General features: G+C 43.2%; 1 protein-coding gene across 5 annotated transcripts in view; it reads left to right on the top strand.

Annotated features, from left to right (window-relative positions):
- The first annotated feature begins 3,226 nt into the window (after positions 1-3,226).
- LOC125885275 (CREB3 regulatory factor-like) overlaps positions 3,227-11,125 on the top strand; it is a 54,155-nt gene continuing 46,256 nt past the window's right edge. Inside the window, exons 1-2 of one of the 5 annotated variants that reach the window (XM_049570822.1) lie at positions 3,227-3,305; positions 3,886-4,049. The gene's annotated coding sequence lies outside the window, so the exon portion shown is untranslated. Of the gene's footprint in view, positions 3,306-3,538; positions 3,715-3,763; positions 4,050-4,658; positions 4,863-11,125 lie in introns of those variants that run through there. The other 4 variants (XM_049570820.1, XM_049570824.1, XM_049570825.1 and 1 more) reach the window with 4 other exon arrangements.

The following is an 11,125-nucleotide window of genomic DNA, read 5'->3' as shown; positions in this document are numbered from 1 at the left end:
GTAGGTTAGTTTAGCTTTATGGGTTATGTAAGCAGTTTGGTCATGGCTTTTAAAAGTGTAATGTAAAATATAGTGTATGCATTCTCATCTCAAGCTCATTCAATGCCAAGACTAGCAGAGCCATCCTTTTAACAAAGAAAACAAACATAAAACATACAAGAGTCAAGCAAAGCACATCTTACGATTAATATCAGGTTGAAATATTCCCCTTAAATCATGACTTTATTCACTGTAAATTATTGCATTGTAAATTAGTGAAGACCTCACTGTTACAGACCTTTAAATTAACATTTATAATAACAGATTGAATCCATTATAGATTGTCAGAATCAGCTTTACTGGCCAAGAAGGCCGACATGCATATATAATGCATAAAACAAGTGGTTTAACTACATTTTGCATAAGCTTGCCGATAGTTCAGCTACATTCATATCTACACATTAGAGGTCACCAAAGCTTCTCGGCGTGGTTGAGAGGCCTCCTTGATTTAAAAAGGTCATATAAAACCTTTTATAAAGGCGGTAGGCCTGTATGTCAGCATTTCATTCATTTCTATAAAGAAAACTAAATGAAATTGTTGTGTTTTAAGTTTGAATTATTATTAAAGATATAGCCTAATATCTCACAGGACAAGGGGGCACAGTGCAGACCTGAACACAAGCTGTGTTTGAGCCTTCAGTCTCTGCGAAATGGCCTCGGCTTGCATTAGAAAAGTGTGCAAATGAAACAAAAGAACTCAAAAAGCAATGGTCAAATATCTGTGAGATGAAAACACTGAATTTGTAAAATAAAACTAAAAATAAAACATGCAGTTTAGTGACATGTTGTCAGTTCACTCAATGATAGAAAAGGTGTCTCTTAAGGAAAGCGGTTGGGAATCGGATTGCAACGGTATAAGATTTTCACGGCACGATAACCATCTCAGAAAATATCGCAGTTTCTCTGTATCACGGTATCAGATTGACCCCTCAAGGAACAAAAACAGAAGGGTTATTTTATGTTGAACCACTGCCTTCTTCTGCTGCTTTTCCATCAACACAATGTCCGGCTGGTTAGCCATCAACACCAGTTTGACAGTCTGGATCTAGAAGTCCCACCGAATCTAAGCTCGGTCATTCTCCACCACCTGAGGAGGTGTCTTCCATTGTGACCTTGCGACCTCCAGCCCTCAGTGCAGATGCTCCTGTACACTATGCCAGCCACTTGGTTATGGCGTTCCATGTACGCGCTTCCTGCCTGCATCTTACACCCTGCTGTGATGTGCTGAAGTGTCTCAGGAGCATCTCTGCACAGCCTGCACCTGAGGTCCTGTCTGCTGTGGTCGACCCCTGCTTCTATTGATCTCATACTAAGTGTCTGTTCCTGTGCTGCCATGATTGGTGCTTCTGAGCTGTCTTTCAGTCGGGCCTTTTCCTGCCACTGGTCTTTAATCTGTCGGTGGTACATGCCGTGCAGGAGCTTGTCCTTGCATGGTGGTTCATCCTCCTCTCCTGCATTCTTGGGTTTCTGCTGCCTGAGGTTTTCACTTAGCAGCTCATCTCTGGGGGCCATCTTTCTGTCCTCAGCCCCCCTGTCTTGTTGATGCCAGAGGTCAGAGGAGAATGGCCAGACTGGTTCAAGATGATAGAAAGGCAACAGGAAGTCAAATAAGCACTGGTTCCAACCAAGGTGTGCAGAAGACCATCTCTGAAGCAACAACACCTTGTCCAACCTTGAAGCAGATGGGCTACAGCAGCAGAAGACCACACCAGGTGCCACTCCTGTCAGCTAACAACAGGAAACTGAGGCTACAATTCACACAGGCTCACCAAAACTGGACAATAGAAGATGGAAGCATGGATCCATCCTGCCTTGTATTAACGCTTCAGGCTGCTGCTGCTGCTGGTGGTGTAATGGTGTGGGGGAGATTTTCTTAGTACCAACTGAGCATGGTTTAAACACCACAGCCTACCTGAGTATTGTTGCAGACCGTGTCCATCCCTTTATGACCACAGTGCACCCATCTTCTCTCCCCCTCGACATTGGCAAGATTGACTCCCTTTCCACTTGTTTGAGAACACAGCTTTTCAAGCTGATTTAATGGTGACACCCAAATTGACGACGACGATTTTATACCTAATATTTATAAGTATGATTTTGTGCAGTCATTTTATTACCTTTTATTGTATATTACTGAATTGTTTGATTTTGTGATCTCTGGATACATTGCTGCTACACTCACCGGCCACTTTATTAGGTACAACTTGTGTGTGTGTGTGTGTGTGTGTGTGTGTGTGTGTGTGTGTGTAAAAGTAAGACAAAGTAAGATGTAGTTTATCAGGCCTTTCTTACTGCAATGACGAAAAGATGGTGAAGAAAAAGACTCCGCTGATGCAGGCTCGTTTCCGACCAAAAACTTAGCAAACCAAGATATCAGTTCAGATTTCTGCAGCAATCTGAGGAGAGATTCAACCAATCTTCGAAACTCTCTCTCGTCTGTCCCCCGAACTCCACGTTTTAAGGCCTGTAAGACATCATTTCTGATGGCACAATGAGAAACAGAGCCATCCTCCTGATCAAAAGTGGTCATTTCCTTCTCCAGTTTCAGAGGGTTATTTGTCCGTGCAAACAAATGAACATATGCTTTCCTTTAATTTCCCCCAGAAGGGTTCTGGATGTAGATTCTACATGCGTAAACACGATATGACCGTGGCGCCTGACTGCTCCTCGGCAGGCCACTTATATATTGGGTCTATATATCATGAGGCCCAAAGCCTTCAAAATGTTCCTTATTAGAAACAATTGCTATATGTGTCATGTAATTATCATGTATGTATCCTATGGATGTAGGATGTATCTAGGCAAACTAATTGCATCTGTAGAGCTGTAGGCCCCACAGCACAATTAGAATGATGGATTCATCCTAAACGACGGGAGTCCGGGTGGACAGCAGTCTCTAAATACCTACATTCAAAAAATAATCAGCATTAATGTACATCTGATGAGCAGACACCTCAAAGACAACAGACTTACAATCACAATAATACTTAATAAAAGCAGTCTTTTCAAACAAACAGCTAATATAAAATGGTACCAGTCATATTGTAATAGTGTATAATAATAATAATATCGGTCTACAATTCATATTTTGCACCGCGTTCCTCATCGCGACCTTTATTTTGAAATCCCGGGCCAGAAGTGTGCCTCGCTAATCTGTCGAAATTGACAGTCCGTCTACGGGATTATTCGTGAACTCAAGTGCCCCCCAATCCGCCGATGAGAGCTGCAACTGTTTTTACAGCTGACACACTTCCCTTTTCGACCAGGTCAGTCACTCACAACTGCTTTCTGTAGCTTTACGGTCCGCTGGAGCCAAAAATATGTAGCTAACCACTGCGGAAACAACAATCACAACACTAGTACACAACAACAACAACAACAACAAAGAGCGCCCAAAGCCTGCGCAACACATCCAGCCGCGCGGATCCACGCCCTCCATCTCACTCCGTGGCTCTGTCTTCTTCATGCCCCCCCCTCCCCCCCCCATGAAAAGTGTCTGAAAGCCGCGGAGCCGGTGGGGAAAGTGTTTGTGGTGGCTTTGCCCTGCGGACGGCACCATGTCAGGCACAGAGGGGGTCTGCTCCACGAGCCTGTGAAACTTTATTAATAAAGGAATTAGCTTCAGGGGGAGAGAGATGAGCGCTTTCATTCTCCCACCCTCTCATCTCCAAAACGGTAGGCTTCTGCTCCAATGGAGGGGAGGGAGAGACAGGAGGAGGAGGAGGAGGTGGTGAAGGAGGCGAGGGGGGTGTTGAACAGTCCTACAACCATCTTTTCTGTCCCGTTTATCCGCCATACAGGCCAGCTCGGTACTACTGTAAACTAACTTCCTGCATGTGGCCGTAGGTGAAACGGGATTTTCTGGCTGAGCGGTCGCTGCTGTCCATGCGGGCTCCACTCATGTCTGTGGATGGTGCGTAATCATATCATCTGGAGAGGCCGAGGCCGACATTTTACCCCGGTCCGGAGGAGCCTTAACTCCGAGGGGACATCCGAGGACACGCGATAAGGTAAAGCCCATCTCGCAGCTTTGCGCCTATACACACACACACAAACGCGCGTTTGCATTAAGTTTAGCGGCTGAGAAGTTACTGACAGATATTCACAGCATGGAGAGGAAAAATATCTGGAGGCTTTTTAACGGTCTTGTGTGATAAAAATGGCTACTTTCACATGGATTTACATACTGTAGCATGCATGGCACACTTGGGAGTATTTTAAATGCACCATATGGTTAGGATAAAAGGAAATATGATGCCAGGACGCATTATTTAATCTGTAATATATTTATATTTTAAATAAGGTGCTTAATTGCGCACACACAACCCAATTTAACGATGCATTTATACTTATATTACATTTCTGCACCCATTTGCCATATTTGTGCGCGCACACGGGGAGATAAATGTGCTCCCCGCGTGTTATTTTCCTCGCAAACTTGCAGTTTTGTGGCAATAAAGCCACATTTTGCCACCGAGGATAACTTGCCTGGGCCTGTAACATTTACCACCACCGATCGGCAGCAGCACCTGCAGGTGGACAAACAGCAGCCAAACTTGTTCAGTGATTTATTCCTCGCGTCAACTTTAATATTTAACGAAAGTCCGAGGCTGTGTGGGCAGATAACAGACTTTCACCTGCGTGTAGCTGGAGCCCGTGGAGCGCTGAAGCCGATCCACACGCTCAGAAATCGGCCGTATTAACAATTAATATTGGACATCCGGTGGCACTGCCAGCTGCGCCCCATTTTTATTGTTGTCTTGCGCTGAAAGGATCCCTGTTGTCTCGGCTGGATACTCCGCGACGCGTGGTGGCTGCTTTTGGTAGGAATTTAAGCTTTGTTTTTCCCCAAATAAAAATGCACGGATTGTGAATTTGCAGGGTGAAATAGAAAAGGAGGGTCTGGATGTGGAAGTGCGGCTCCTCGGCTCGCCGTGCCATGCGGGACACACTGCTGGCTGCCACCATGGCACCTTCTCTTCCCTGCTCTGGCTCTGTATGTGCTGCTGTTGTTCCATCCAGCTGTGCGGACACACAGTACCGTCATGCCCCATCACTTGTGTTGCACTGATCGCTCCATCGGCAGGTTTGTTAGGTGTTTTTTTTTTTTTCGGGGAGAGTGGGACGCGCACCGGATGGACAGGGGAGCGAGGCGAGGCGAGGGGCGGCAGACGGGGCCACTTTGGCTTTGCCTTCGTTACGGGAAAACGGAGCTCCAAGGACACGGAGAGGAGAGACAGGGGGCGCATCCAGGTCGTTTGGGGTGATTGTTTTTTTTTCTTTGCTGTGATTGAAGTTTATTGTATTTAATTAGAGGAGAAGGGGAGATTTCCCAGGCGAGACGGAGCTTTGTCCGCCGCCCAGATTTTTGGAGCTTTAATTTGGCAAATTGGCCTCCCAGACAGACCGACAGCCTGACCGTCTCTCCTCCCCTGCTCTCCCGTCTCCTCCTCGCTGTTTTCGGGCACACTCTCCGCCATCGCAGCCTCTTTATGGACTCCTGCCTAATTTACTTTTTTCACAACCCCCGTTCTCGTATCTCCGTGCGTAACCTCCATCCATCCGTTACCGTGCTGTCCTCTATCATACTGGAGGGGTTTTTTTTGTTTTTTTTCTAAAGAGGCCTCCAGCTGTTAAAGGTTCATTGTCTGGTCAGACTGCTCATGCTCTAAATTTGCCTCATGGTCCTCAGTCAGCATGACTTGCTTTTACTCTCAGATGTGTTTGCCACATGTTTGGAGAAGGAGAATTGTGCGTTATAATCAACTATAGTTATTCTATGCTGCATTGATTTTAAAAGTTACTCTATAAAACAAGTTTGTTTAAGTGCTGACACCATATGGGATAGGAACACCCTTAAAGCACCAAAAGTTCATTAGAAGCAGCTCCTTAAAAATCCTGAATTAAATTTTATAAAAAATTGGGACTTAGAAGTCATTAAATAGTCTTAAATTTGAATTTGTAAGGTTTAATTGCCATAAATATTTTGCTTATTTAATGTATGCATCTTATAATGTCTTTACGTCAAATGAGTCAAGCTCTTCTGCGGGAAAATCCAACTATTTGATGTTACAAATCTTTAAACCTGCCACTGAACCTCATGCTGTCTTTTTACACTTTTGCACTTACATGTTTTGCAAAATGTGCATTAATCTAACCATATTCCCAAATATAATCTACCTCTGCACAGGTGCACATATATACTACTTACCTGCAAGCTCAGTCTGAAATTTGATTCTTGAAAAGGTCTTAAAAAGCTTTAAATTTAAGTGTCTGATACCTGTGGACACCCTGAGAAAATAACCTCACCAGGGTATTTATGATAAAGAATAATAACTTTTGTATACCTCTGACCCCTTATAGAAATAATGCATGACAAAAAATACCATAACAGAGACATATTTTTGCCACAAACACATTTTATACTAATATAAGAGAGCCCAAACAATTAGTTAATCAATTAGTTTATTGACAGAAAATGAAATTGCAACTATTTTCATCATTCGTCTAAGTCATTTTTCTAGCGGTGATAATAAGCAGGTCCTCGTTCCAGCTTCTCAGTTGTGCTTTCTTTGTCTTGCGTGATAATAAACTGAATATATTTAGATTTTAGACAAACAAGCAATTTAAAGATGTCACCTTGGACTATCGGGAATTGCGACAGCCTTAATGATTAAACAGTTAATTGGTCGGTTGAGAAAATAAACGCCAGATTTCTCTATAGTAAAATAATCATCAGTTGCAGCCCTGGAATATATCAGTGTTTTGGTTTTATGGCATGACACACATTAATTTGAATACGCTGCCCTGTGTTATATAAGCTGTTGCAAGGATATGGGGTCATTTTTATTTAGCATTTTTCCATGCCCACACAGTGTTCAGGGTAATTGCTCTGGTGCATTCATGATACACTAATACAGGGGTCAGTTGTAAGTCTGAATGTGGCTGAAAATGAGAAGAAGTTGTTGTGAGGTTTAGAGGGCATTCAGATGTGCATTGCTTTATATAAGTAAAAGTGACTTCTGTGTTGCACACACAGCCCCACATGAACTATAATCTCACCACGCTGCGGATGCAAGCATACGTGTTTGTTTTGTCAGTATGTATTTGGCGTGAGTGTTACATAAGCTGCAGTTGTAGTCTTGTTTACAAAGGGCTAAATGGATCGCTGTCTGAACGTAAAGCCAATGGTTATCGGTGGTTATTGACCCACAGTAGTGTGAGATGAAGCAATTTCCTTTTGTTTCCCCTGTTGCCTTACAGTGAACTCTGCCTGTGTGTGTTTATGAGCACGGAGACCTTTGGACCAAGCCTATGTCGAACCAACACACAATAAATGATTGCAGGACTGTTATTGCACGAAGGCACACCTGGCTCCTATATCAGCCCGAGTATGAACAAATATAAATAAGAATCTGTTTGTGTGCATCGGTTTCGCTGTGTAAATTTACCTTGTAAAAACAGCAAATGCCTGGAGGAGCACTGTAAAGGAGATTAGAGGAGAGGGCGGAGGGTGCATCACTCAGATAAATGAGTTTGCATGTATGTAACGTTCTTCTTTACACTAAGGGACGCATGAAATAGGCTAGTTGGACAAATGTGGCTCCCTCTCTGACAGAATGATGGCTGATAAGATGAGATAACATAAGATAAGGTAAGATGAGGCTTTATTGATCCCCAGTGGGGAAATTCAGGTGCCACAGCAGCACATAAGTATGGATATAGAGTGAGAAGTAAAAAGTATATAAAACAAAGACAAGAATAGAAATAAAAAGTATAGGCTGAATCACTGTGATGTCGAGCTAACAGCAGTAATCACTTCTGGTAGACAACTGGCAAATGATTAGAATTTTGGAGATAAGAGAACCTGGCAAACTTGATTATTTCTGTTGACGTTTTCAGCCGTGACTGTGACATTTAAAGATATGTAGTTAGAGTGGTTTGATCTGTCCTACATTTCTATTTAATGCATGATGTTGCTTTGCCAGACTCTTAGATAAACCAAAGTTACCGGCAAGGAAGCTAAGCAATGTGCTGCGGAGGATGAGGGCCACACAGAACATATCTTAGCCACTGAAAAAAATCAGTGTACGGTATATTTTCTCCACTTTACCTTACACATGAAGTGGTCGAGGCAGCGGTAGACCTGCAGCTCCTGTGTTCTGCCAAGTAAAATTACTGTTTGTGTCACTGGAGTCTGGTGGCTTTGAGATAACGGCTTCAGTTTTGTGTCGGAAATCGCGACCTGACAGCATGGTATCGTGGTGAAATTATTCTAAATATAGCGTACACTTAAACTGATGCTGATTATTTTATCAGTGTTTGCTCAGCGCTGTTTCATTTCCTGTACGTGACGTGGAGGTTTTCTACCCAGAAGTTGTTGTAAGCAAACACTGGGAATTAAACTCAAAATTACAAGGCAAGCATTTTACCAACAGTACCAGCGGTGTAGCTAAAGGTTCCGTACGTGACATTCAGAGCATTAATATAGCAGCAAACAAGTATTTTTTTTGTAAAGTTATAGTGATGTAATGGCGTCCTGAGCAGAGAATGATGCCAGCTTCTGTGTTTTTGTTGTTGTAAATGGTCCGGCCTTGTGTGCATGTTAGTGCATGTGAGTTCTGGGTGTGTATCGCACTAGCTAGCTAATCACCACTGGTCAGCAAGATGCTGATATGGTGGTTACTGCTCATATTGGGATGGCATTGTCATGGAGGCCTAGTGCCCACCTCCAGTTTACCTCTCTCCTTTCATTGTTGGCAGTGTTCAGGCCTTTAGCGCCGTTAGCTGCTAGCCACTGGCTCAGCTACCTCCATGTTGAGAGCCGTGTGCAGACAGCCTCTGAATCCAAAGCCCCTTTTACGCTGCCTTAATTTTGTGTTGTGCCTCTTAGCCGGCAGTGGAGGTAGTAACAGCTATGAATTGACGTCTTTGTAAAAGCGACAGCTAGCAGGACGGGATGGGTGGTATGTGTGCAAACCACCTCCACAAGAGTTTGAAAGCAGCTAGAAGCAGTTAGCAGCTAACTCGAGGAAGAAAAGTGGATAAAAATTTGGGAAACAATGAACCCTCTGAGTAGAGGACAACACTTAGTGAAACAAATATAAAGAATGCACATCCTCCGAATCAGTTTATTTCAATCGGTGCTGACATCAAAGGGAAAACTTAAGAAATCAGGATTTGTTGCACACAATGTATTGCTGCTCCCGTGCTTTATTCCCACACCATGGGAATAAAGCGTGGGAATAAAGCACGGGAGCAGCAATACATTGTGTGCAACAAATCCTGATTTCTAGAGGACAACACTTACCACCATATAACAGGGACAGTAAGAGATTGTTATTGCACTGTTACAGTTTACAAAGATCTGCCCAACGTGTTTGTTATATGTCAGTGGAGCCATGTGGTCCAAATTTCTCCTCGGTCATTAGTTCAATGTCCAGTTTATTATATTCAGCGTCATACTTGTGTTTGGCCATGTTGTCAAGCTAGTCTGCTGTCTCTGTCAAGTCTGTTAGTCACTCACTCTACCCACTTTTGGACCGCGACCCACCAGCTGGGAATCATTGCTATATGTCATACTGGAGGCTGTTCCTCTTGTTCTGTATAAAAAAAAGCAAAGCTGGCCTAATGGAGGGTTTTGTTGCAGCCCTGTCGTGGGATTGTGTGTGTAAAAGAGCTATAGATACTCTCTGAATGTTGTATAGACCTCATGAGAACTAGTGCAATACAAGTGAAGTGACATAATGATGGGATTAGTAGCTGCATGGAGAGTAATATATGATTATATACTTAAACATATACTTGAAAATGATAAAGTAATGATACTAAGTGTTTGTATTAACACAGAAATATAGTAGTTAATGTGATAAAACAGTATTGCATATTAACTCAATATAGTATGGGATATGAATTAAAATATAAGGTGAAAGAATAGCAGCATAGCATAGAATATAATTGTAATCTGGTATAGTGTGAGTATACCAGTCATGATCAGCACCTGAACGAGTCGCACTGTTGATAAAAGCAAACTACTGACATAAGATGTACATAGTCTTAATCCTTGTGTAAACCCCCAGTGTTTTGTATCTCAAATACTCCTGCTCTTTGCACTACTGCTGAAACTTCATGATAAAGATGCAAATGTAAACTCGCAGCTCGCTGGGATTATTACATTCGTTCCACCAGTTTGTTATCGTCTTCAAAACGCTGTATGTGTCTGACAAGTGTCAGCTGGCTTGCTCTGTGTGCCAAATACCAGTTTTCCATGTGGCATGCCAAAGGCAGTGTCATAACCGCCCAGCCAATCCTCATTTCCTCATTCTTGTGTGCCTGGGGTCAATCCACAGAGAACGCATTATGGTATTGTTCTCGAATCACTGAACCCGGGTTAGTTTGAGCTGCTTTCTTCTAGTTTTCTACAGGTACTGAACAGTAGGTCTGCATTGTTCTTGGTGTGTGTATGTGTGGTTGTGTGTGGTTGTGTGTGTGTGTGTGTGTGTGTGTGTGTGTGTGTGTGTGTGTGTGTGTGTGCGCGTGTGCGTGCTAGTGTTGCTCACTGTTTCATCATGTCCCCGTCTGAAAGGAGCTCGGTTTGCTCAGGAGTTTGCACTGTGGCCTCCTCTCTAATGGAGAATTGGAGTTTTGGTTACACAAACATTAACTGAAGCAGCTCCGCAGGCAGGAAGGATCTCATTGGTGGAGTTTAACCGTATTGGGTGGAGTCAAAGAAGCAGCTTTTTAGAGGGCAAGTTAGCTCAGTTGAAGGCTGGCGATATTCTGTGTTTTTCTTCCACAAGAAATTCCATGAAAAGACCAAAACCAATAATGACTCGATCCTAATATCTATCCAAATATCTTTGTCCTCTGTGCCATGGAGCTTCACTGTTGTCCAAAACTATTAAAAACACATTGGTGAGCCACAGCGTTTCGCTGGGGGAATTGTTCCTTCATTACCATGAACACACACACTGTAGTTTATTTTGACTCAGTCCCACATTCGCCGTCCTGCTGCTCCAGATTCTTACCAGAGAACCAAATGTAGATTAATCCGCTGTTGAAAATAGTCCCCAAGAAATGCACCATT

This window comes from Epinephelus fuscoguttatus, linkage group LG3, assembly GCF_011397635.1.
Source record: "Epinephelus fuscoguttatus linkage group LG3, E.fuscoguttatus.final_Chr_v1".
NCBI classification, from domain to species: domain Eukaryota; kingdom Metazoa; phylum Chordata; class Actinopteri; order Perciformes; family Serranidae; genus Epinephelus; species Epinephelus fuscoguttatus.
Note: the sequence above shows the minus strand (reverse complement) of the source record. Positions and strands in the feature narration are given on the sequence as shown.